At 38.4% G+C, this 24,569-nt stretch overlaps 1 protein-coding gene across 6 annotated transcripts in view; it reads right to left on the bottom strand.

The window, feature by feature from the left end:
• The window catches only part of LOC101441506 (transmembrane protein 108), a 438,561-nt gene that overhangs the window by 334,069 nt on the left and 79,923 nt on the right, over positions 1-24,569 (bottom strand). The window contains exon 1 of one of the 6 annotated variants that reach the window (XM_071214507.1): positions 17,198-17,878. The exons of the other annotated variants lie outside the window; for them this stretch is intronic. The gene's annotated coding sequence lies outside the window, so the exon portion shown is untranslated. Of the gene's footprint in view, positions 1-17,197; positions 17,879-24,569 lie in introns of those variants that run through there. 6 annotated transcript variants of the gene reach the window in all.

The raw sequence follows: 24,569 nt of genomic DNA, 5'->3' as shown, positions 1-24,569 counted from the left end.
CTATAAAATTCTTAGAAGAAAATAAGAAAATATCTTCAGGGCCTTATATTGGCAACAGGTTCTTAGACTTTACATCAAAAGCAAGAGCAACAAAAGAAAAAACATCAAAAGCAAGAGCAACAAAAGAAAAAACAGATGAATTAGACTTCATAAAAAACATAAGAATTTGTGTATCAAAGGACATTATCAAGAAAGTGAAAGAAAACCAACAGAATGGGAAAAAATATTTGGAAACTATATATCTGATAAAGGTTTCATATCCAAAATACATAAAGAAATACAACTCAACACCAAAAAGACAAACAATGCAACTGAAAAATGGGCAGAGGATTTGAAGAGACATTTCTCCAAAGATGACATTAAATGGTTCCCCATCATTAGCCATTAGGGGAACGCAAATAAAAACCACAACGAGGTACCACTTCACACCCACCAAAATGGCGAACACTCAAAAATGGGAAATAAGTTTGGTATGTATGCAGAGAAATAGAACCTTTGTATGTTGTTGATGAGAATGTAAAATGGTCCAACTGCGATGGAAACCAGTTTGGACATTCCTCAAAAAGGTAAACTTAGAACTACCATATGACCTGGTAATTCCATTTCCAGGTATACAATACCTAAAAGAAATAAAAAGCAGGGTCTCATATAGATATTTATAAGCCAGTGTTCACAGCATTATTCACAAAAGCCAAAAAGTGGAAACAACCCCAGTATCCATCAATAGATGAACTGAAAGACAAAATGTGGTATACATATACAATGGATTATTATTATTATGTGGCCATAAAAAGGAATGAAATTCTGATATATGTGACAAAATGGGTGAACCTTAAAGATAGCATGTTGAGTGAAACCGGCCAGACACCAAAGGAGAGATATATACAATATAAATGGTTTGACTTATATTAAATAACTACAATGTGCAAATTCATGGAGACAGAAGGTGGATTACAGATTGCTACGGATGAGGGAATGGGAAGGGGGAAAGGGGAATAGGGAGTTGATGCTTGATGCGCGCCGAGTTTCTGTCTGGGGTGATGGGAAGGCTTTGGTAATGGATGTTGGTGATGGCAGCACATCACTGCTAATGTGGTTAATGCCAGTGAATTACATGCTTGAAGGTGGGTAATATGGGAAACGTCATGTGTATATATGTCACCACAATTAAAACAAAACAAATGAGTTTATATTCATATCTCCAACTTTTCTAACGCAACAGGGTTCATTTAAGAGTTCACAGCAGGGGAGTTTTTAATCAAAGAAAGATTTTAGTCAAAGAAAGATTTCTCAAAACAGGTGAGTCTGAGAGGGAAAAATAATTCAAATGAAATATTCTCAACAGTAATAGGTAGTACCGGCTACATTTTACAAGTGAAAAAACTGAGGCTCCAGGGAAGTCAAGGAAATTGCTAAGTATTTAACGTACTAGAAGAGGTGAGCCTTGCTCTCTCTCTCGTGGGACATTCATATCTTGGGATATCAAAGAAGATGAAAGGAAGCACTGTAGACCATGGGAACACTGAAAGGGAGGGCAGAGAAGGACAAGCAATGAAGCTAGCAGGACACCAGAATCCTTCAACATCCTTGCCCAAAAGGATCAGAGCTATTCATGAAGCCACCACGATTTCATTTGGGTTCTGAAATTGGGCCTTTGCTGCTCTGATTTTTCCCTGCTTTCACAGAACCAAATACGCAAGGCAAAATAATATGAGGAGTCTCTGGTAGAGACCGTGGCTGCTCAGTCAGGGTTGTGGACTGAGGCCAAAACCATTTCCTCCATGGACATTTCATGGATTCCACCACAGAAAAGAACGCCTTCAAGCCCAGTCACAGCCTTTGAGAGGCGCTAGATGAAGATTTCACTGCTGTTTTACTTAGCGAGAGGTAACATAAGCACGGCTGATACGAAGTTCAGCAGGAGAAAAGGACTGAACCTCCCTGCCCACCTTAACATAGGTGTGGCCATATGACATCCTTCGGCCAATGGAACATGAGCAGAGGTAATACGTGCCACCTCTGAGTGAAGGTTTTTAAGAGCCAGTGAAGTCTGTGTCCTGCTGTCTTTGTTAGCCTGGGTCCTGGAACAAGGACCACGACTAAATACAGCAGAGTCCCCAAATGAACAATGATGAATGTGCAGTAGGGGTGAGAACTAAATCTATTGTTTAAGCCGCTAGGATTCTCTAAACTGTCTCTCTAAACTGTGCCTGATCTCCAATCTGATCTCCAGGAACCACAAACTCCTATACCTTTTAATTTTTTTTAGTTTGTGTTTACATTTAAAAAGTAATACTTTTACATAATGGGATAGCTGGAAAATGGAAGCAATTAGTGTCTCCATAAACTGAACGTTTTAAAAGAGCATTCTTATTCTAGTTTAGCTTTGCATCATCCACTCCCTCCCTTCAGTATCATGCCATTTTTCACTTCCTTCCATTCTCAAATCAAATAAAAAATTATTTATCTAGAGTGCTATTCCCTTGGGGCCTCCTCTTGTTAATCTAATTTATGGTAATGAATGAATGGTTTCACTATTACTTGTCCCAGGTCAAATAAATAATTTTAATAAAAGCTTTCTCAAACAACTTTACTTCACAGACATGCAGATCATAAAGATAATTCCAAGTACTTGGCAGATCTTGGTGTAAGAGAGAGGGATTTAGATTTATCTTCCTGATACCCCTGAATCATAACACCCAATCTAGAGACAAACCTACAGGTCTATGCCCAAGTTTGGACCCATACTCTTTTGCATTCTTAGATGAGTAATGGATCCTCCAGAAAAGCTTGCCAACTGACTCTGATGGGATGACTAAAACAGAGATGACGACACAGCTCATTACATTCCTCTGGCCTTGAGCCCTTATTGTGAATTAAAGGATTCACCTTGAATTATTACAAGTTGCTATCCAGGCTCAGAGGCAGAATTCATTTGAATTTTCTATCTACTGGTACTAGAGGTGTTTCCATCACTCAGATGTGATTAAGGCATTAGACTTCTTACGCAGTAGAGAAAATGGAAAGGGATAAAATGAAGGAATATCTTGAGATCACTGCAACCCATTTTGTACTTAATTTCTACTTGGGAGAATGTTTTAAAAAGACTCTTTACCACCCTTACTGTATTCTGCTCAGACTTTTCTCTTGAAAATAAAACGTGTAAACTTGCCTAAGCTAATAAAAGTACAAAATTTCCCAGCATATGATATTCTCTCTAATCAATACAATTTCTGAATTACAAGTTTCATGGACATTCCATCATTCACAGGAGAATGCCTACTGTTATGATCCTTCAAGTTATCCATAGACTATGAGAGAATATTACATAGTCAATTGGTTGTATTAAAGCAGTATGGTTAGGGCTAAGTTAAGGTAAATTGTACCTGTAGGACTCATAGGAAATTAACGAAGGGGCTCTCTATGTTCACAACTACAGTGTCCACGCACTAATTTGAAGATATACAAATGGCCAATAAGCACATGAAAAGATGCTCAATATCACTGGCCATAGGGAAATGCAAATCAAAATCACAATGAGATACCACTCACATCTATTAGGATGGAAAATAAGTGTTGGTGAGGATTTGGAGAAACAGGGATCCAGGGACACCGATGGTGGGAATGTAAAAGGCAGAGCCACTGAGAAAAACGGTTGGGTAGTTCCATAGAAAGTTAAACATAGAATTACCATTTAACCCAGCAATTCCACTCTAGGTATGGACTCCATAGAATTAAAAGTAGAGACTGGAATAGCTATTTGTAACCAATGTTTATATAGTAGCATTATTCACAACAGCCAAAAGGTGGAAGCAATCCAAGTGTCCATTAACAAATGAACTGATAAAAGATGTGGCATATACTTATGATGGCGTATTATTTAGCCATAAAAAAGAATGAAGTTCTGATACATGTTCCAACACGGATGAACCCTGAAACATCAGGTTGAGTGAAGTAAGCCAGACACAAAGGGACAAATATTGCATGATTTCAAGCATACAAAATATTTAGAAAAAGTGAATTTATCAAGACAGAAAGGAGATTACAGGTTATCAGGCACTGAGGGGTGGGCAGGGGATGAATAACTGTTGCTTAGTAGATACAGGGTTTCTGTTTAGGTAATGAAAAGTTTTGGTAATAGGTGGTGGTAATGGTAATACGACTTTTTAATGTAATTAATATCGCTGAATTATACACATGAAAGTGATTATAAAATGGCAAATTTTATGTTGTATACATATTAAGACTATTTTAAAAAACAAAACTAAGTCAGATAAAAAACTCAACACCAAGAGAAATCTTAGTGGCAAACAATCAGAGAAGGCTAACAATATCATGGCCAGCTGGGGGTCTTGATATTGGATGAGGCAAGCACAAAATTTCTGGCAGACCAGTTGGAAATTTAATAGGGAGATCTAGGAAAGAAAACAACAGAGAGAGCCATGGTAAGAATCCCCCGTATCTTCAGTGGTCTGAAAGTTGCACACTCAAGGCTGGGCATGCTCAGGAGAGATCACACACAGCTCTAGAAGTTTCTTATCCCCAGCTGATTTCCCCCTAGTCACCATAGGTCTGACACATCAAATATAACCAAATCCATTCATACCTACCTACGCATGTGCTCACAAATCATACAACATTATAGGTAATCTAAATCACTTTCTTTATTACACAGATGGGGAAACTGAAGCCTCTGAGCAGCCTAAAAACACAGGCTTCTAAAAAGTTAAAATCAAGAGCAGTCAAAGGACTCCTGGGGTTTTGTCAAAATTCACTGACTTGCAAAAAGATGTCATAAAATTAACAAAAAAAAAAAATTGGCCAGGTAAGTTGACTACCTATAACAAATATATATGAAGGTCTTCCTCAATCTTTGTTCTATATTTAGTGCCCTTTCTTTTTATTTTACTTTTTCCTCCTGATTAAGTCTTTTGAAGGAAGAAAGCATGAGCTCTCCAAGGAAGTAACTCTGTGTGGGTTCTCAGCAGGTGAACACTACATTCAACAGTGGGTCACATGTATCCCGTGAACGACCACCTGTGTTACGGCCATTGCTCTTAACTGATCCTCTCATCCATCCCACTTTTCCATAACTACTAACTCCTGGTTCTAGTTCTTCACTTTATTTGCTTTGTGGGTTGACAACCTATGCTAAGAAGATTCTGTTCTTTTGATTAGGTACTTCAAATTCCCAGGGAGAATGATCCTAATATAGCTATAGGCCCCAGTTCTAACTGTCATCCAAAACTATTAAGTAATAATATTTTCATCTTTACAACAGAGCTTCTTCCCCAATTAAAATGCTATGCAGTCATGTCTTCAAGCCCTCATATTGTAAATGTTGGTTATAAATTTCTCTTAGAGACAACAGAACTCTCCATATGGATTAAAGGTCGTTTTCCCCAAGCTTGACAGAGTGAAGGAACCCACTTCAGGTTGATAACAAGGAAACCTGCTCCTCAGACAACCTTTATACACTCCTGTCTTTCCTGATGGCTTGACATTTGGCTCATCCTTGGCATTTAGTCAATTTTAAATCGCTAGGGAAAATAAGGAACAAATCACTTTATTTATACAGCTGACATCTTTACTGCTCAGAACCTTGTGTAATCTGTCCTTGTGATAAGGACAGCCAGAAATCTTCATATTTTAAGAACATCATTGACAAATATAATAGCCTAGCAGGCATTCAAGTTGAAAGCAAAGAATGTGGTTAGAGGTTGTATTATGAAGTGAGCCCCTTCTTTAGTTTGTTTTGTTTTTTTCCATTCTCTGTTACTCAATTAAGACAGGACCCAGGGATAGAAGGCTGGGAACCTGGTGTCGAAGGATGGTGTCTGTATCAGGGGAAAATACCTGGGTGAAGCTAATTCATCCTGAAGACTACATCTGTTCTCTCAAATGAGAAAAAATAAATACTGGAAAATGTCTGGAGGCAGTGAAGTATGGATTTTACCCCCAATTATACCTGATTTTGAACTGTGGCCACTATGAACCTGCACAGTGACCTTGGTCAGTTTCCTTAGTCTCTAAGCATTTCTGAATTTCCTCAACTGTATTATTGATTAAATAAGATAATTTAGGTAAAATGCCCAACATTGATTATATATGCTCACAAATGTCACCACTCCTCAATTTCTGCCTTACCAATGACATTTAGAAGCAGCTGCTAACAGTGATAAACACCATCTCTATGCAGATGCAGGAATACATCTTCTTTTTTTTTTTTTCAAAGATTTATTTATTTAATTCCCCCCCCCCCCCCTCCCCTGGTTGTCAGTTCTCTGTGTCTATTTGCTGCGTCTCGTTTCTTTGTCCGCTTCTGTTATCAGCGGCACGGGAAGTGTGGACGGCGCCATTCCTGGGCAGGCTGCACTTTCTTTCACGCTGGGCGGCTCTCGATATGGGGCGCACTCCTTGCGCGTGGGGCTCCCTTACGTGGGGGACACCCTTGCGTGGCACGGCACTCCTTTGCGCACATCAGCACTGTGCATGGATGGGCCAGCTCCACATGGGTCAAGGAGGTCTGGGGTTTGAACTGCGGACCTCCCATGTGGTAGACGGAAGCCCTAACCACTGGGCCAAGTCCGTTTCCCTAAATCTTCTTATAATAGTGTAATTTCTAATGACAACAACAATTGTGGGACTCATTCTGTAATATAACAGCTCAAACTCTATTTTTGAGCCAGGATGATAAGATTAACTTTTTCTTGTACTTTCCTTCCTGAGTCACCTCTAAAAGATCAGCTATTTTAATAGCAGCTGAGGATTCCAAGGGTCAGTCACCAACACCAACATAAAAAAGGCAAGGATGAACTCAGCCTATAAATGTGTGGGATATGACTCCCAGGGATGAGCCTTCCTGGCGCCAAGGGATTACTATCAAGCACTAACTAGAAATGCAACTGGGGGAAGTGGACTTGGCCCAGTGGATAGGGCGTTTGCCTACTACATGAGAGGTCTGCGGTTCAAACCCCGGGCCTCCTTGACCTGTGTGGAGCTGGTCCATGCGCAGTGCTGATGCGCGCAAGGAGTGCCATTACATGCAGGGGTGTCCCCCACGTAGGGTAGCCCCACGTGCAAGGAGTGCACCCCGTAAGGAAAGCCATCCAGTGCGAAAGAAAGTGCAGCCTGCCCAAGAATGGCGCTGCACACATGGAGAGCTGACACAACAAAAAGAAAAACAGATTCCTGGTGCCGCTGAAAAGGATAGAAGCAGTCACAGAAGAATACACAGCGAGTGGACAAAGAGCAGACAACGGGGGGGGGGGGGGGAGGAGGGGGGAGATAAATAAAAAATAAATCTAAAAAAAAAAAAAAAAAAAGCAACTGGAAAAATAACTTGACCAAAAGGGGGAAAGGGTAAATACAAATGAGTTTATATGGCTGAGAGTGAGTCTGGCGGTCATTCCAGAGGTTACTATTATGCATGTCTCAGCAGGATTTCACTGACTGCCAAAGTAAATACTACTTCAAATAGCGGGGCTCCTGAAGACTCTGGAGACATCCAGATACTTTAGGCAGAGCAGAAAGCTCAGGAGTTCAGTGCCCTGCCAGTGGGCCCCACTTTGGAATTTATGCTCCCCAATGTTGGACTCAGTTGTGCTTTCCCTACACATGGCTCTTCTGCCTCTTCTATCTGCACCTATATTTAGTACTAGAGTTGACAGATGTATGTCCAAGAGAGTTAAATCTTTGGGCTGTCCATGTGCCAGCTGGGCCCTGAATCTGAACAGAGTTGCACCACTATTCTCTAGTTCATCGGACTCACCTAGGACAACTACTAAGGAGATGATGATGGACAATGACCATCCCAAGGAACAGAGACCTGCAATTGCAAGCAAGATAGTCCTATCCTTCTACCCTATGAGATTGAAATCTCCTCTCAATTAGAGGTGGAGCAGGCATTACCATCCCAGAATCCTCAGGATTGGGGAATGAAATAGGGACTAAAGTAGACTGACTGGTTTCTACTACAGACTTATACTGATTCTAGTTATAAAAGAACTTATATTATTGATGTGGAGGAAGTGGCCACTGGAAGTTCTGAGGGGAGGGAAAGGGGAAAACAAGTTTAATGTGGAGGCATTTTTGGGACTTTGGAATTGTCCTGAAGGTCATTGCAATGACAGATACAAGCCATTACATATCTTGCCATAACCTACAAAACTGAGTGTAAACTACAACGTAAACTATAATCCATGCTTAGTGGCAATGCTCCAAAATGTGTTCATCAACTGTAACAAACGTACTAGCATACTAAAGAAGGATGTTGTTAATGTGGGAAAATGTGGGAGGGTTAGGGAGCAGGGCATATGGGAACCCTCTATGTTTTTAATGTAGCATTTATGTAATCTAAGCATCTTTTTAAAAATTTATTAAAAAAAAAAAAAGGCTAGGAATTATTTCAGATCATGGAAGCTGCCAGGCAGAGTACAGCTCTCACAATAAAACATTTTAGGGCACGTGAATTTTTTTCCTTCAAAACTCCCTGACCAGCTTTTCTTCCTTACAAGAGATGCCTGGGCTTGAAATCCTCTGCATGTTGAGTCGAGAGGTAGAAAGCCAGGCACCACTCACGTTGCTGACTTGAACAGACACCACACCTGCTGTCAAGGCTACTTCACACCTTGGCAGGGAGAAGCTCATCTCAACTCTCAGCAGTCCCCTTTGAAATTATTACATGTGAGGGACTAAAAAGTCATTGAATCACTGTGATGACTCACTCAAGCATCAAAAAGAAAGCCCTCCTCTGGGCTTATAGACCAGGAGGCAGTATCCAGGGGAGAATCCTATCTTGCTAGTTAAAATCAGCAGGGAGGAAACATAAGCCCTGCAAATACTTTTTTAATTAAATGGACAATTTTTTTCTCCCCCCTTCCCTTTCTCTGTCTCTTGCTCTCCTTCTCCTTTTTCTTTCCTGTCTTGCCAGATGCTCTTGAACACTCTGGGTCATATCTGTCAGCCAGAGAACATTGCTAAGATAAAAATAGTCCCAAAACAATAGGTCCTGCCAGACAAGTAGCAATTCTCAGTAGCAATAATTTTGCAAAGAACTGTGAAGACAGTACTGCATTTCAAATTCTTGACCTAAAAGGTAACTGAAATCTATGAATTAATTACATTTTATTTATTGTTGAAAATCGACCTTTTGTGTCCTGAAGCAGAAATCTATTTTCTAATCAGAAAGCAAAAAAAGGAAAATCAGTAATGACCACAAACAAATATAATCAGAAAATGTTGCTGAGTTTTCAAGAGAGAAACCCACCTTTTGTCATGCAAATATGTTTAATGTTTTATTACAAATTGAACTAATTCCCTCTCTCCATGATGGAGCCCCCCACAGCCAACCTATCCCCACACTTCACCCCCATGCTTTCAGTCTGGCCAATCCTCTAAGCTAGAGCCCTTGGAGTACATCTTCAAATCTGTTTTAAATCAGTTATCAAGAGTTTACCTTGTAAAAGTCTTTAAAATTTCATTTCTTCTCTTCATTACTTTTGCTTTGCCTTGGTTTAGTTACTCAGCCTCCTCCCAGATGACAAATGCAAATCGTGGCCTTCCATGTGGCCACACATTCTACTCCTGAACAAGTGCATTTAATCATATCACTCCCCTGCTTAAAGCCTCTCCACTTCTCTGTTGCCTTAGTTTGGCATTTAAGGCTTTTCACAATCTGCTCTCCAGCGGACCCACCTCTCTAGCTCCATCTGGCACCAGCCCTTGCCTCACTCCAGGTGGCTGAGCTGATGGATGCTCCCTGAACACAAACACTGCCTTTCACAACTCCACATCTCATCCACTTACAGTCTTTCCTGAGATCCTCTCCCTACTCTTAACTTTCCCTGTGTTCTCAACACTTTGTTCTGACCTCTTAATTTTGGACTTAGTTTACACTGCAAATGTCTATTTTGCCCGAGAGTATCTTATTTATCACTGTATCACATCACTGATATGTAACATGGAGTTTGCTGTTTGAAGAAAAGAAGGACTCACTAAAGGGAATTCTAAATGACACACATCAGAAAAAAGAAAAGTCATTACAGATGGAAACCCTGCAATGAAAAAGTAACAAGAAAATATATTGGTAAACAGATGGTTAAAATTAAGCAAACTGTTTAAAACTATAAGAAAAATGTGTAATTTGCGGAGAAAAAGTTGAGAAGATGAGAGGCAAATCTTTATATTTTGAAGGATGAGAGGTAATATATTCATTAAAAAGTGAGAGCAGCTACTAAGATAGTACTTACAGCATAGAATCTCCAAGCAAGAAGAGGGAAAATAATAGAATGAAAGAGAAGAAAGAAAATTATCAATTCAAAAGAGGGACAGGGGAGGAGATGTGGCTCAGGCCATTGGGCATTCACTTCTCATGTGGGAGGTCCTAGGTTCAGTTCCTGGTGCCTCCTGGAGAAGGCACAGATGACAGAACCATAAGAAAGAAAGGGGGGTATAAATAAAGAAAAATAAAGTAAATTTTAAAAAAATAAGCAAAAGAGGGAAAGAAAATAGGGGGAAATAGAAAATGTGGGAAAATAAAAACACGCAGAAAAAGGTGGTAGAAATAAATCTAAATATATCATTTGTCAATAAATGTGAATGGATCCAACTCTCCAATCGAAGGTAAATATTTTTAGACTGAATAAACAAAAATCCAGCTATATTTTGTTTATAAGAGATACACCTAAAATATGGAATAAGAAAGACAACAATTATAAATCTGTATGTACCTGTTGGAGTTAACTCAAAATGCAGAAAGCAAAAATGACAGGGCAATTAGAAAAAATAAATGAACCCATCAAGTAAGGGAGAAACTGCAACACAATTCTGTTAGTAATTGACAGCTTCAAAGTATTAAAAAATCATAATATAGAAGATTTGAACAGTACAATAATAGGCTTTTTACTCTAAGGAACATATAATGAACATTGAACTCAATGATGAGTGACACATATAACATCTTTGAAAATGGACTAAGCTATAAAGACAGCCTCAATAAATTTCAAAGGAATAGTATCATACAGACAAAATTATTTTCTCATAATGCAATTAAAAACTAGAAATACATTTTTTTAAAAAAAAACTAGAAAATTACCATGTATTTAGAAATGTAAAATAACTCATTGCAAAACTTACAACCAAAGAAGAAATACAAATGCAAACTGTAAAATATTAAAAACTTGAATGAAAATCAAAGTATACCAAATAAAAACTTGAGTTTTGTGACCAAATCGGTACTTTGAATGAAAATGAAAGTATACCAAATAAAAACTTGAGTTTTGTGACCAAATCGGTACTCAGAGGGAAGCTTATATTAATATTTATATTAGAAAAGAAGAAAAATTCAAAACTAATGAACAAGGCATCCAACTTAAGTGAAGAAATAAGGATGATAAGAAATTAATGAAAAAGAAACAAATATGTAATACAGAGGATCAATAAAGCCAAACATTGAGTTTTGGAAAAAACGAAGAAAACAGACAAGGCTCTGGCATTATCAAACAAGGAGGAAAAAAACCCAAGAAGCATGCATAAATAACTGTAGGGCTGAAAGGGAAACTATAATATAAACCATAAAACAAATAGTAAGCTATTTTAAATAACTTTATCCCCAAATATTTGAAAACTTAGATGAAGTAGACAAATGTCTGGAAAAATAAAACTTATATAAAAACTGACTTAATATTGGAAAACTTACATAGTCTATAACCTTTCATAAATTGAATTTGTAGTTAAAATTCTTCCAACAAAGAAAATACCAGGATCAGACAGCTTTATCATCTTAAGCAAGTTCTACAAGACATTCAAGGAACAGAAATTCCAATTTTACAAACACCCTTTCAGAGGATGGAAAAGAGGAAACACCCCCCACCTAATTTTATGAGGGTAGCATAACACTGATTCCAAACTAAGAGACAGAATGAGACTGAAAAATTACAGGCCAATCTGCATCTTGCATAGGTGCAAAAATTCTAAACAAAACATTAGCAAACATAATCAAATGATGACCAAGTTGGGTTTATCACAGGAATGTAAAGCTGATTTATTATGAGAAAATTAGTTAATGTAATTCATCCCAATAAAAAATGAGAAAAACATGATCAAATTAGCTACAGAAAAATATTTGATTAACTTCAACACTCATTTACAATTTTTAAAACCGAGCAAACTAAGAACAAAAAAGAACTTGCCACATGCCAAAATAAAAACAAAAAACCTCCATAAAAACAAAAACAATAGGCATTGTACCAATAATAAAAACTATAAGTTTCTTTTAAAATGAGAAACAACACCAAGGTGCCAGCTATCACCACTTCTATTCAATGTGTCCTGGAAGGTCTATGCAGGACAGAAAGATAAGAAACAAAACAAAATTGGAAAGGAAGATAGAAAACTGTTTTTACAGGTATGCATTTATGTAGAAATCTCAAAAGAATCTAAATTATAATTAGATTTAGCAAATTTGCTTGTCACAAAATACACAAAAATCAATTGCATGTCTATGTTCATCAATAATCGGTTTAAAAAGGTAGTTTTAAAGACTCCATTAACAACAGCAAAAAAAAATGAAGTAATTAGGAATAAATCTAACAAACGACGTGTTTAAAGGCATGGTATGAAGATGCAAGCAAAGGTTTTTCCACATAAATGGTAATAGTGTAAAGGTTTGACCTCTGAGAGGAAGGAAAGATGCTAGGATCTAAGGTGCTGGGTAGCATTTTACTTCTTTTTTTTTTTTTTTTATTTTTTATTTTTTTATTTTATTTTTTTTTAAAGATTTATTTATTTATTTAATTTCCCCCCCTCCCCTGGTTGTCTGTTCTTGGTGTCTATTTGCTGCGTCTTGTTTCTTTGTCCGCTTCTGTTGTCGTCAGCGGCACAGGAAGTGTGGGCGGCGCCATTCCTAGGCAGGCTGCTCTTTCTTTTCACGCTGGGCGGCTTTCCTCACGGGCGCACTCCTTGCGCGTGGGGCTCCCCCACGCGGGGGACACCCTTGCGTGGCACGGCACTCCTTGCGTGCATCAGCGCTGCGCATGGCCAGCTCCACACGGGTCAAGGAGGCCCGGGGTTTGAACCGCGGACCTCCCATGTGGTAGACGGACGCCCTAACCACTGGGCCAAAGTCCGTTTCCCGCATTTTACTTCTTAACTTGCATGGTGCACACGCAAGTATGTATGTATTTAATTTCTTTAAATTGTTCCTATAAATTTTTTTGGTGGGGGGGAGGGAAGCTGGTGCTCAACCACTGAGCCATATCAGCTCCCCTGAGTTGGTTTTCTCACTTGTTTTGCTTGTTGTCTGTTTTTGTTTTTTTAGGAGGCACTGGGAACTGAACCTGGGACCTCCCATGTGGGAGGTGGGTGCTCAACAGCCTGAGCCACATCCGCGCATAAATTTTAATACTCTTTTATATAGATGAAATTTTAATAGTCTCTTTTATGTAGATGAAATATTTTAGTTTTAAAAAAAGGCCTAGAACAAACCCAACAACCCAAGCAATGCAAAAAGTATGTAAGTCTCTTGGGTGCCATGCCACAGAATTCCCACGTTTTACAAGCAGAGTTTGAGAGAAGATACTAATTTTGTAAACTCTGAGAAATATGTTTTGAATAATCATTTCATTTCCAAAATAGAAGGCAGCAGATGCTATAAAGTGTTGGAAGAAACCCCTTCAGAAAACATTCAATCCTAAGTGCAATTGTCTTCACTTTTTAGTTTTAAATGGAATAGGTTTCTGTGCAGCACGGTTTACATAAATATTCAGCTGTTTACCTCTGCACACAAGATAAAAAAAACAAACAGAAATGATGACAATTCAGGCACATTAAACAGGCACTGAATAAAAAATGAAGGAAAATTTAGGGAGAGCCTCATCTCTACCTCATTAGCCTAATCCACCAGTGTGTTACTAATAATTTGTTTTTAATGGTAGAGGGAGTGCTAGGAAATGTGCACAGGACTTACTTTTTAAAAATATGAATTATAGCAGATTAAATTATAGTGGAATAAATTATATTCCACTTGCATGCCAATATGCTTCCTTGGGTGGGAGACAAAAGGCCCAGAGGTATAGCTGGCATGGGCACTGGTATACAATCTGCAGCGTGGCTTACTACACAGCAGGCTGTATTTTCCAACAATGGTCATGGCCATATTCTTAGCCCCACATGCTCTTCCAGAAACTTTCCACTCCCTTATCAAAAGACGGAATCTATTTCTACTCCCATCAGCCTCTGTAGCCGATGAACAGAATGCAGTGGAGTGACACTGTGTGATTTCCTGAAGGCAGGTCATAAAAGATGATGAGGTTCCTGTTTGACTTTCTCTCTCTTGGGTCATGTCCCTTGATGGCCCTGAGCTGGCATGTAAGAAGTCTGCTTATCCCCAAACCACAGTGCTGGAGAGACCACAAGGATCAGAGATGCCAAAGGAACCCCAGCTGTTCTAGTCTTCCCAGTGAAGAAGCTCCCTGGGGACAAGGCACAAGGCTGTGAGAGTCAGAGACCTGTCACCCACTCGCTATGTGATCTAGGGAAGTGACTCTGCAGGTCTTCATTTCTTCATCTGATGAGCTGTGAGACCTTAGTGAGGTCTGCGAGGGGCCTCAAGGGGACCTCTTCTAACATTCTCACTAACAGGTGTGAAGTGAGGCCCAGAGCAATTTAGGGGCTTTCTGAGGGCACACTCCCTGTGACCCATAGACTCAGGATTGGCATCTGAATTTCGTGATTATCACCGTTTACACCACTCCACAAAGCCCAAGTTGAGCTCTAAAATAGTATGATTCTGACAGTATTGAGAAAGGGGTATAATATATATTTCTTTTCAGATTAATGTAAAATTACTGAACAGTTCCAGTATTTACTTAACAATTTCTAAGCTAGCTTTCTTGACAAGGGAGGACTTGTTACTGCCTTGGCCAAGAGCCCATTCCTAGGGATAATATACCATTCTCCAGATGTGGACAGCCTCTTTAAGAGCTCTTTACTTTGGGTATTCCAAACCATGGAAGATGAATTTCAACACTGTCATCCGTGATCCCTTGCAGGTGGCAGGTACCCAATAAGAAACGACAACTTCTGTGCCCTATAATGTACTTGTGACCAGGTCCCCATCACATTAATTTAAATCACCTTAATTAGGAACTAAACTGGAACTTGAACATTTGAATCTTTCATTAAGGTAAAACAGAAATTAGGGCCAATGTGGAAACTGAAACAATGAAAAGATCAAGAGGAAATCCACTGATGTAATGGAAACGAGCCAGTCTGGCCTACAGTATAAGGGAAGCCTAAGGGAGAAAAGCTGTCAACGTTGGCAGGTTATTATCTATTGGAAAGACAATGAGCGGTGTGTTTGGGGGCAAGGGTGGAGAGAGTTGTTCTCCTAGATAGATAACTCCTTGCCAAACAGGTTCCAATATAGCTTGAAGGGAATTTCCTTTTAAGAGGGTGACCCATTTGTCTTAGTTTCATGCTTATAAAGCGAATATTATCCATTTGACTTCTTGGACAGGTCTTCCAAATCAGAGAGGTACATGGAGGGAAAAAAAGAGATGAGGGGAGAAAAACAGTCCTCTCTGAACTGTCCACGACAGTAGCCACTAGCCACACATGACTACTGGGAGCTTGAAATGGGCTAGTGTGACTGAACACAATTTTAATTTAACTATTAGAGCTAAATTTAAATTTAAAAATGAACATTAGATTCAGATATTGGAAAACATGCAAGTTTGGAATGACTTGGGTACTTGAATTTACTTTTTCAACTAAAAATTTTAATCTAAATTTTTTTTTAATCAAGTATTTTTGATGAAAATTTAGTGAGCAAATTGAGATGTGCTGTAAAAGTGGAAAAGGTGCACTGAACTTTGAAGACATAGTATGAAAAAATAATGTAAAATACATAAATTTATACTGACTAAATGTTGAAATTATAATATTTTGGATATACTGAGTTAAATAAATTACATCTATTTACTTTAACTTTTTAAACTTGGCTACTAGAAAATTTAAAATTACACATAGGCTTATATTTGAGGTTCACATATTTTAATTGGACAAGGCTGCTCCAGATTCTAGGTCTAAAATAAAAATATTACTTCTTAAAAAAAGAACATTACAGCCAGGGTATATTTTGATTTCTTGCCAAAATCATACTAAGGAAAGGGTACCACCATCTGAAGAACCAAAGGGTAGTTTTTTCCTTGTTAGATTACACTCTACCAGTAAGTTAAATTTTGGCATTTCATTTACAAATTTGTCATGGCTGAGTCGAACTGATATGGGTCAGACAGCCAGCATTTGATCAATTTAAAGAAAAAAAATTACATGGGAAAATTCAGGTCTAGGTAAGTGACCAAGGACTCAATTCCTGAAATGGAACAGAGAGGCCTCCAAACGGGGTCCCATGACCTCCCAGGTATTTTTGAATCACTAGAATTCAAACATTTGAAAACAAATATCATGTCCCTTTAGTCTTCTTTTATATGACCCAAAAAAGAAGCCACATTAAAAAGGAAAGAAACAATTACTTATAATCCACATTTATATATTCTGAATGAGTAACTACTCTAGATGCCCTTTGAATATGAACCAAATATATGACAAACGATAATAATTCATATGCACAAGTAAAACTTCATCAGTTTCCTTTAAGAAAGTTCCCCTTAAGACTGTGACCTAAAAAATTGAAAACTTTTGTTCTAAACCACTACTGACAACCAAGCCTGTTGCTACCATAGCATGCACCCTGGATCTTTTACCACTCCCCCAGAAATTTTAGCCAAAGAGAACAGTATTCATGCTTATATTATTGATATGACAAGGGATAGCTACCAACCCCCATTTTAAGAGCTGGGAAAGCGATTAATCATAGAGAAGTTAAATAGTAAGTTCAAGGCTCAACATTGCTAAAAATCACTAATTCCTCTTGGGCCCTTGGCTGTCAGTCTGGAAGCTGCTACCAGATGCAGAGCGCTTGTTAAAAGGCCAGAAAGCCCACGTAAAAGGGGGTCTTCAAGGTGTGATACCAGCGGCACACAATTCAGACAACTATGCCTTTTCCCACTATAAAAATATGACTCAATTAATATAATAGCAAAACTCATTAACATATCATTCATCACTAACTTTGTTTATGAACTGAAATAAAGATATAAGCTAAGGAAATTTTTAAATAAATAAAAATACTTACCTTTAAATTAAGGATCTTTTTCCACTAAATTTCACTATTGTAAATCTCTGCCTAACTTAGCACTGGGTTTATTTTCAGAGTCTAACATGAATTCTCCCTGATTAATTTGGGACTGTAATTTCTCCAACAAAGTCTCAGGTCTTCAGAGTAGCAGGAGAGCTCATCATGTAATTTTCCTCAGTTAATCTACTCGTTCTTCTGTCCCTGCTTTCAGCTTCAGAAACCTCTAACTTCAAATGGCAGCTAGGATCTCACTGGCTTGGGCTCGTCATCTCTCCGGAGGATGCACCCTCTACAACTTTCCTACTCTCTCGTCGCAAGAGAGCCTTGGGTTTCGCTCTTTCCTCCCCGTGGCTTACCTATGCCCACTACCCACTCTGGGCTGCCAGCCCCTAGCAGAAAGAACCACAGACGCTCCGCCTTGCTCTGCCCACTCTGTGATCTTATTCCAATCAGGGAAACATTCCTATGGCAACCAACATGCACCACTATCTCACTCCCCTTCCCTGAAAGCTCCCTATTTGTGCGGCAGACGTTTGGCAAGGACACTGAATTACTTTTAACTTGCCTAGCAACTACTAGCCTGGCTCCAGTCCCTCTAAATGGATTTGGCTTTTTTCTCTTTCTCTTTTAAAACACACTCAGGGGCTGGCTGGCTATGGAAAGGGCACCTGCCAAGTCCACCTCATTGGGGACTGGCCTAGATCACACAGCTATTGGACAACTGGAACCTCCTCTTAGTCCAAAGTAAAAAATGTCTACAGGCTAACAGTCTGAGAATGACAGTTCTAAGGGGCTCACTTCATACTAACTCCCAGGGAATTTCAATTCTTAGAGAGCCTTAGATCTAAGCTCTAAAAAGGACAGTAAAATTACCTATAGCTGCCTCCATTCAGAAAACCAGGCTTATCATTCCATTATGTTGTATACTTTGAACTCTCCTGTTAATTTTATTTTACAGGCTGGCGATCAGATATGATAACTTACAGATTCTACTTTACTCACTCCAAATAATTTTGGGATCAGAAACCAAATTAGTTCAAAATGACTGATGCTGCTGTCCATATGTGTCCCCATCAGGGAAATCTAAAGAAATACTCAAAGGGCCTATAATTTAATTAGGGTGCCTAAAAATGAACCATATTCTCTGAAAACCTGTAGAGGTGAAGGACCTTGAACAAAGCAAGTCCTTTGTAGTAGTCCTCTTGTTGCCTTTTCAAATCAGAGGCAAACAGTGGATGCATGCGCCTAGGAACACCAAAAAGATAACCAAGCCAGGTCATGGAGAAAAGCAGTAAGTGCTTCCACTGCTAGTTGCACCCAAATACCTTCTACAAGGAAAGCAGGGCCACTGAGACAGAAGGAGAGAACTGCCTATTTGGCCAAGCATAGCACTGAGTCAACACAGGTGGGGGTGGATACTGTCCACAGTTTATCAAACAACTTCCTTCTGCTGGAAGGGAGCAAAAAGACCCACTTCTGTATACTTGCCATCTTTGGATATCTTTTAAAAGGCTTCTTACTCACTTCCACGGCTCTTTAAAGACAAGGACAATTTATGATCCCCAGATCCTATTTTTTCAATAGGATAACTCATAGAGGATGCTCACTAAACACTTGTTGAAATGAACCTTAGGCACAACAGCAACGAAAGATGTAAATTAAAATAAGATATTATTTTCATCTATCATACTTGCAAATTAAAATTTTTGTCATATTCAGTGTTGAAAAGGGTGTGAAGAAGTAGACATTATTAAATACTACATATGGAAGTTGTGGTTGTGTGGAGCTGTATTTACACCAGAAAAACATGTTCTTAAAACGAATCCATTCCTGTGGGTGTAAACCCACTGCAAGCAGGACCTTGTGATGAGGCTCCTTCAGTTAGGGTGTGACCCACCTCATCTGGGATGGGTCTTAATCCTATCACTGCAGTCCTTTATAGGCAGAAAAAATAGAGAGAGACAAAGAAAGCCACGGAAGCAAGAAGCTGAAATCAACAAAACCTGGAAGAGAAGGTTGAGACCAGCCGATGTCTCCATGTGGCAGAGGAGCCAAGCATCACCAGCAGCTGATCTGGAAGAAAGGAGCCTTGATGATGCCTTGATTTGGACATTTTCTTGGGCTCTAATAGTAACCAAATAAATTCTCATTGTTCAAGGCAAACCAGTTAATGCTATTTGCTTTAAGCACCTTAGGAAACTAAAACAGAAGTACAAGTTAGTAGTCATTTTTTAGGTCAATTTGGCAATATTTCGCAATGTTAAAATGCACATAAGCTTTCTTTAGAAAGACTATTGTTTTGAATTTATCCCACAAATATATACAAAAATGCAAAAAGACATATCTGAGGGAAATTACTGTACCATTATCTGCAACAGAATAAATTAGAAATACCTAAATGCTGATAAACAGAAGACAAGTAAATTCTGGCATGCCAGCACAAAGGAATACTACACAGTCATTAAAAATAAGGTGGATCAAGTTTCTGGTTGTGATGGTTAAATTCCTATGCCAACTTGGCCAGGTTATGGTGTCCATCTGTTTGGTCAAGCAACCACTGACTGGCCTGTTAACTGTGAGGACATTTCATGGACTTAAATCATCAGTAAATTGATTGCATCTATGGCTGATTATATCTACAATCAACTGAAGAGAATGCCTTCAACAAGGAGATACATCTCATCCAAACAATTGAAGAGGATAAGTGATGATTTCAGAAGTCAGAGAGAGAATTTCCATCTCTGGTTCAGCCATCCAGCTTCTCCGTCATCGGAGTTTCCAGCCTGTGTTCTGCCTATGGGAATTGGATTTGTCCATCCCTATAGTCATGTGAAACAATTCTTATTAAAATCTCATAATATTTACAGATATCTCCTGTCAGTTCTGTTTCCCTAGAGAACCGTGACTAATTCAGTGGTCATCAAGATGGCTGAGCGATTCACTCCAGGGCTCTATCCCTGCACAGAAGCTTTAAGTAACAAACAAGAGCTGACGGAACCATCTGCCGCAAATCTCTATAAAAGAGCTAAATGGTTGCAGTATAACAGGGCAAACACCAAATCAAGAAAAAGGCAACTTAAAAATGGTAGGATAACCCCCTCATGGACCCTCCTGGGCCCCCCATGGAACTGGCACATGCTCCCAGGGCAGGTCCTTGTGCTGGAGGTAGAGTAACCTTTGCGCACATACTGGGAGTCTGTATGCCTGTGCTAATCTGTCTGATGGCAGCCTGAAGGACTGAGCCAGCACGGTTGTGACAGGATCCCCATCCCAGAATTCAGCCTGCATGTAGAAGGCAGCTCACAGAGCTCTCCTACACAACACTAGAATCTTATTCAGCCCTAAAAAGGAATGAAGTTCTGACACATGATAAGTTTGTGGATAAATCTTGAAGACATCATGCTGAGTGAAATCAGTCAGATACAAAGGGACAGATAATATATTATTCCACTCATGAAATAGCTAGAAAATGCAAATTCATAGAAACAGGGAGTAGAGTACAGGTAACCAGGGCAGGGGACGAAAGAGCAAGGGGAGCTAATGCATAATAGATGCAGGGGTTTTGTTTGGAGTGATGAGAAAGTTCTAACCATGGATGGTGGAAAGGTTAACACAACATTGTGTGATTAATCCCACTGAATTGTATGCTTTGGAGTAGATGAGAAAGTTCATGTTGTATATGTTTCAGCAATTAAAGAGACAATAATGATAGCAATAGCTAATAGCTATACATGATCCCAGATTGGATCTAACAACAATGGAGGAGAAAATGTCCAAAAGGACATTATGGGGACATATGAAAAAATGAAGCATAGGTTGTAAGCTTCATATTAATGCTCAGTTCCTTAAACTTGATAACTGTACTTAGTAGATACATAAGTGAATATCCTTGTTCTTAGGAAAGGTACATGGGAGTATTAAGAGCCCAAGGAGCAAGATGTATACAACCTACTTTAAAATGTTTAGAAAACAGATAAATAAATACAAAGACAGAACACACAGCGAATAGACAGAGAGCAGACAACTGGGGTGGGGTGGGGGAGGGGAGAGAAATAAATAAACATAAATAAATCCTTAAAAAAAAAAGTTAGAGGATCTGCGTATCTGGGTAGGGGGGTATATTGGAGTTCTCTGTACAGGGTTGTATTATTTTTGAAACCGACCTGTAAGTTTGAAACTATTTCAAAATAAGTAGTTAAAAAATTAAGGTGGATCTATATGAACAAATATGGGCAGATATTCAATACATATTGCTATGTAAGAAAAGTATATTGTATAAGTTTATATATGATCCTATACATATTAATATATATACATATGTGTATGTATGTGTGTGTTTATCTATATAGGTATATCTATGTATGTACATGCTTGTATATAAATAGTACATGAGAACATTTCTAGAAAGACACTGAAAATTAACAGTAGTTATCTCTAAGGAATGATACTAGGAATCAGAGAACAGGGAGAAAGAAAGCCTCTTATTTTCACTTTATGGCTTTTTATAGTGTTGATTAATTTTTAAACCAAGGCAAGTCTTATTCATACTTTAAAAGTTTGCCGATAATTTGAAATTGCTTTGGTTTTATTAGTTTTTTCAAAATGAAATAAAGTCAGGTTATTTTTACTACTCGGCTCTCCCTGACTAACTAACACAGGAGTCTCTAAAATCATTCACAGCTCTAGTGGTAAGCGGGAAATTAGGGAACTGGAAGCAGCAGCCTACATAAATTGTTTATAAAGTTTGTACTTTTTAATGTACTGGACATGCTAAACATGTCAAAACATTATTACTGTCAAAAGAAATAAGAAATTAAGATAAAAGTTGTGGAAACACACAAATATGCATTCTAATACATACAAAAAACAAACCAAAATAAACACCTCTTCCTGATACTTGAGTCGTTTTGTTTGGAGGTAGGGGGAATGCAGAAATAATTCCTACTACTAAATTAGAATTCAAAAGCCCCAGAGGTTCTGTACATACATAAAAAAGAACCAATTAACTGGATCCAAAAATTCTAAATATTGTTTAATCAAATAAAAAGACAAAGCTTCAAATGTGTCTTTTGGGAAATTATCTAAAACGCAGAAGGGGACACCTAAAGAGAAATTTCCCTTAGTTGTCAACACATTAACAAGAAAATGGGAATTATGGTATAAAATTATTTTTTCCTCAACTTCCAAAGGTTAGAAAGAATATTCCATTTTAGGAAAACAGAGTATTTAGGTTCATTTGCACATTATTCCCAGCCTCTCAAATATTCCTCAACCTGTTTCTTACAAACTGAAGAGAAAAAAATTTCCCTTGGTACTCATTATAAAACTGCAGAATGCTCTTGACATTGCCATTTTAACTGCCTATTGTTCTCCTAACTCCAGGAAATCTCTGAAAGCCAGACATAATGACTGTTGTGATGGTTTTCAGTAACAAGAAGTGAAGTTTTCTGTCAAAAGAAGTACTCTCTCCATTTTCATCATATGTAAAACAAGATGCTTCCTGAGTACCTCTGTAGACAGATGAGTTTCTTTGAGACCCTGAAAATGTACTACAAAGGATGAAAGAATGAATCAAAATGACAGATAAATTTGTGGGAGTTCTTCTCTTTTTAGCCACAGCAAACTGTGTGATTTATTTCCTAATCAGTGCTGATTCTTTGGACAGAGACCTGGCTTTTTGCTCTATAGCTGTTAACAGGGGCAGATTCAGATATTAATTTTAAAGGAGCAGAAACAAAACTGGAAGTTGGTGTTTATTCAGAATACTCCAGAGTCCAGACTAAATGGAATGGATATGAAACATGTTACATTACAACACTCCTCCAATAACTGATTAAAGCCATCAAGATTCCAAATCTCCCATTCAGAGAAGCCCAAGCCTTTAATAGATTTACCCGCCTGATGAGCAGCAAGAAGGCATCTCGGGCCTGGAGGAAGCCTCGGATCCAGAATCAAAACCCCTGGGTTCAAGCGCTCTAGAGTTCTTAACCTGCAGAGGAGTCATCCAAAGCAGTGATGACCTCGTTTGCCTCCCCTCTCCCGTCTGAACAAATGGGGATGGGTGTATCAGATCAAAAAAGGCCTCATTATTAACAACAGCAAAATTCTGCTTTTTTGAAATTGTGTTATACAAGTATATAATCCCCATGTGCCTCAGTTTTTCTTATCTTTAAAATAGGAATAATATAGCACCATTTCATGGAAACTGTGAGAAATCAAATGAGAGGACATATGAAATCTCCTTAGAATGATGCCTGGAATAGATAGAACAAATGCTCAAGAATATTAGCTGCCACCAAGCTACTTTACTTAGAACTGTGGATCCCTGGTACTGGGAGTACCCAGATATGCCAGAATTCTAGAATAAAGTGAAAAATATGAGACATTAGCATAAAGCTGAGGATTCCCACAGCACCTGCCTTGTTACAAATGGTGGCCCAGACAGGCATCCAGCTATAGCTGCATCAATCTCTCCATGAAAGGTGAAATGGCGTGTACACTACAAGTAAGATGTGCAGGGACAGGGACTTTTTCTCTTCCCTCTGATGGCTAGTCCACAGTAGGTTCTCCTAAAATATTTGAAAGATGGTTGGATAGAGCGATGGGCTGAACAGATGTACGTCTTTCAATGCGATCTTCTTACAGAGTTCATATCACAACAGAGACTGTTAGATATTAATATGTATCTTAAAAAAATAAAAATATAAGGTAGTCAGTATGAAAAACAAAGGAACACCCAAAATATGTGTGCACTTGTGCATGATTTACTCAGTGTTCACTTTACATCAAGAATGACACAGACTTTTTTTTGTGAGTAAAGTTTAGTTTATGTAATCACAGAAATCTAAGTTTTTAGGGGAAATTTCTCTCTTGACCAGGAATCTAGTCATAATGGAGATAACTATTTACCTACATTCCTAATTGCTTCTTTTGGCAACTCTTCTCTGCATCTAAACCTTAGTGATACTATTTAAGTACCAGGATATTCTGATCTTAAGAAACTGAAGGAAAACCAAAAATCTTGTTCAAAAGGATGCAATTATACCAGGCAGGATCCAAAGGATTTAAGGAATGTAATTAATTATGACAGTACCTTACAACAAACTCATACTGATTGAAGGAAGGTATGTGTGACAATATTGAATTATGGACAAGTTTTAAAGCATAATTATTTTTATTTTATTAGCATAATTAAAATTAAATGCTAATAAAATATCAAGTAGAAATCCTACTTTGAGGACTATTTTAACAACTAGAGAAGAAGCTCTCAGAACAATGGAGAAATTACTAAGGAATGTGATTTAATGGAGTACAAATGAATGGCATTGCTGACAGGCCTCTATGAGATGGCTGCAACCAACTACATCTA

This window comes from Dasypus novemcinctus, chromosome 4, assembly GCF_030445035.2.
Source record: "Dasypus novemcinctus isolate mDasNov1 chromosome 4, mDasNov1.1.hap2, whole genome shotgun sequence".
Lineage (NCBI taxonomy): Eukaryota > Metazoa > Chordata > Mammalia > Cingulata > Dasypodidae > Dasypus > Dasypus novemcinctus.
Note: the sequence above shows the minus strand (reverse complement) of the source record. Positions and strands in the feature narration are given on the sequence as shown.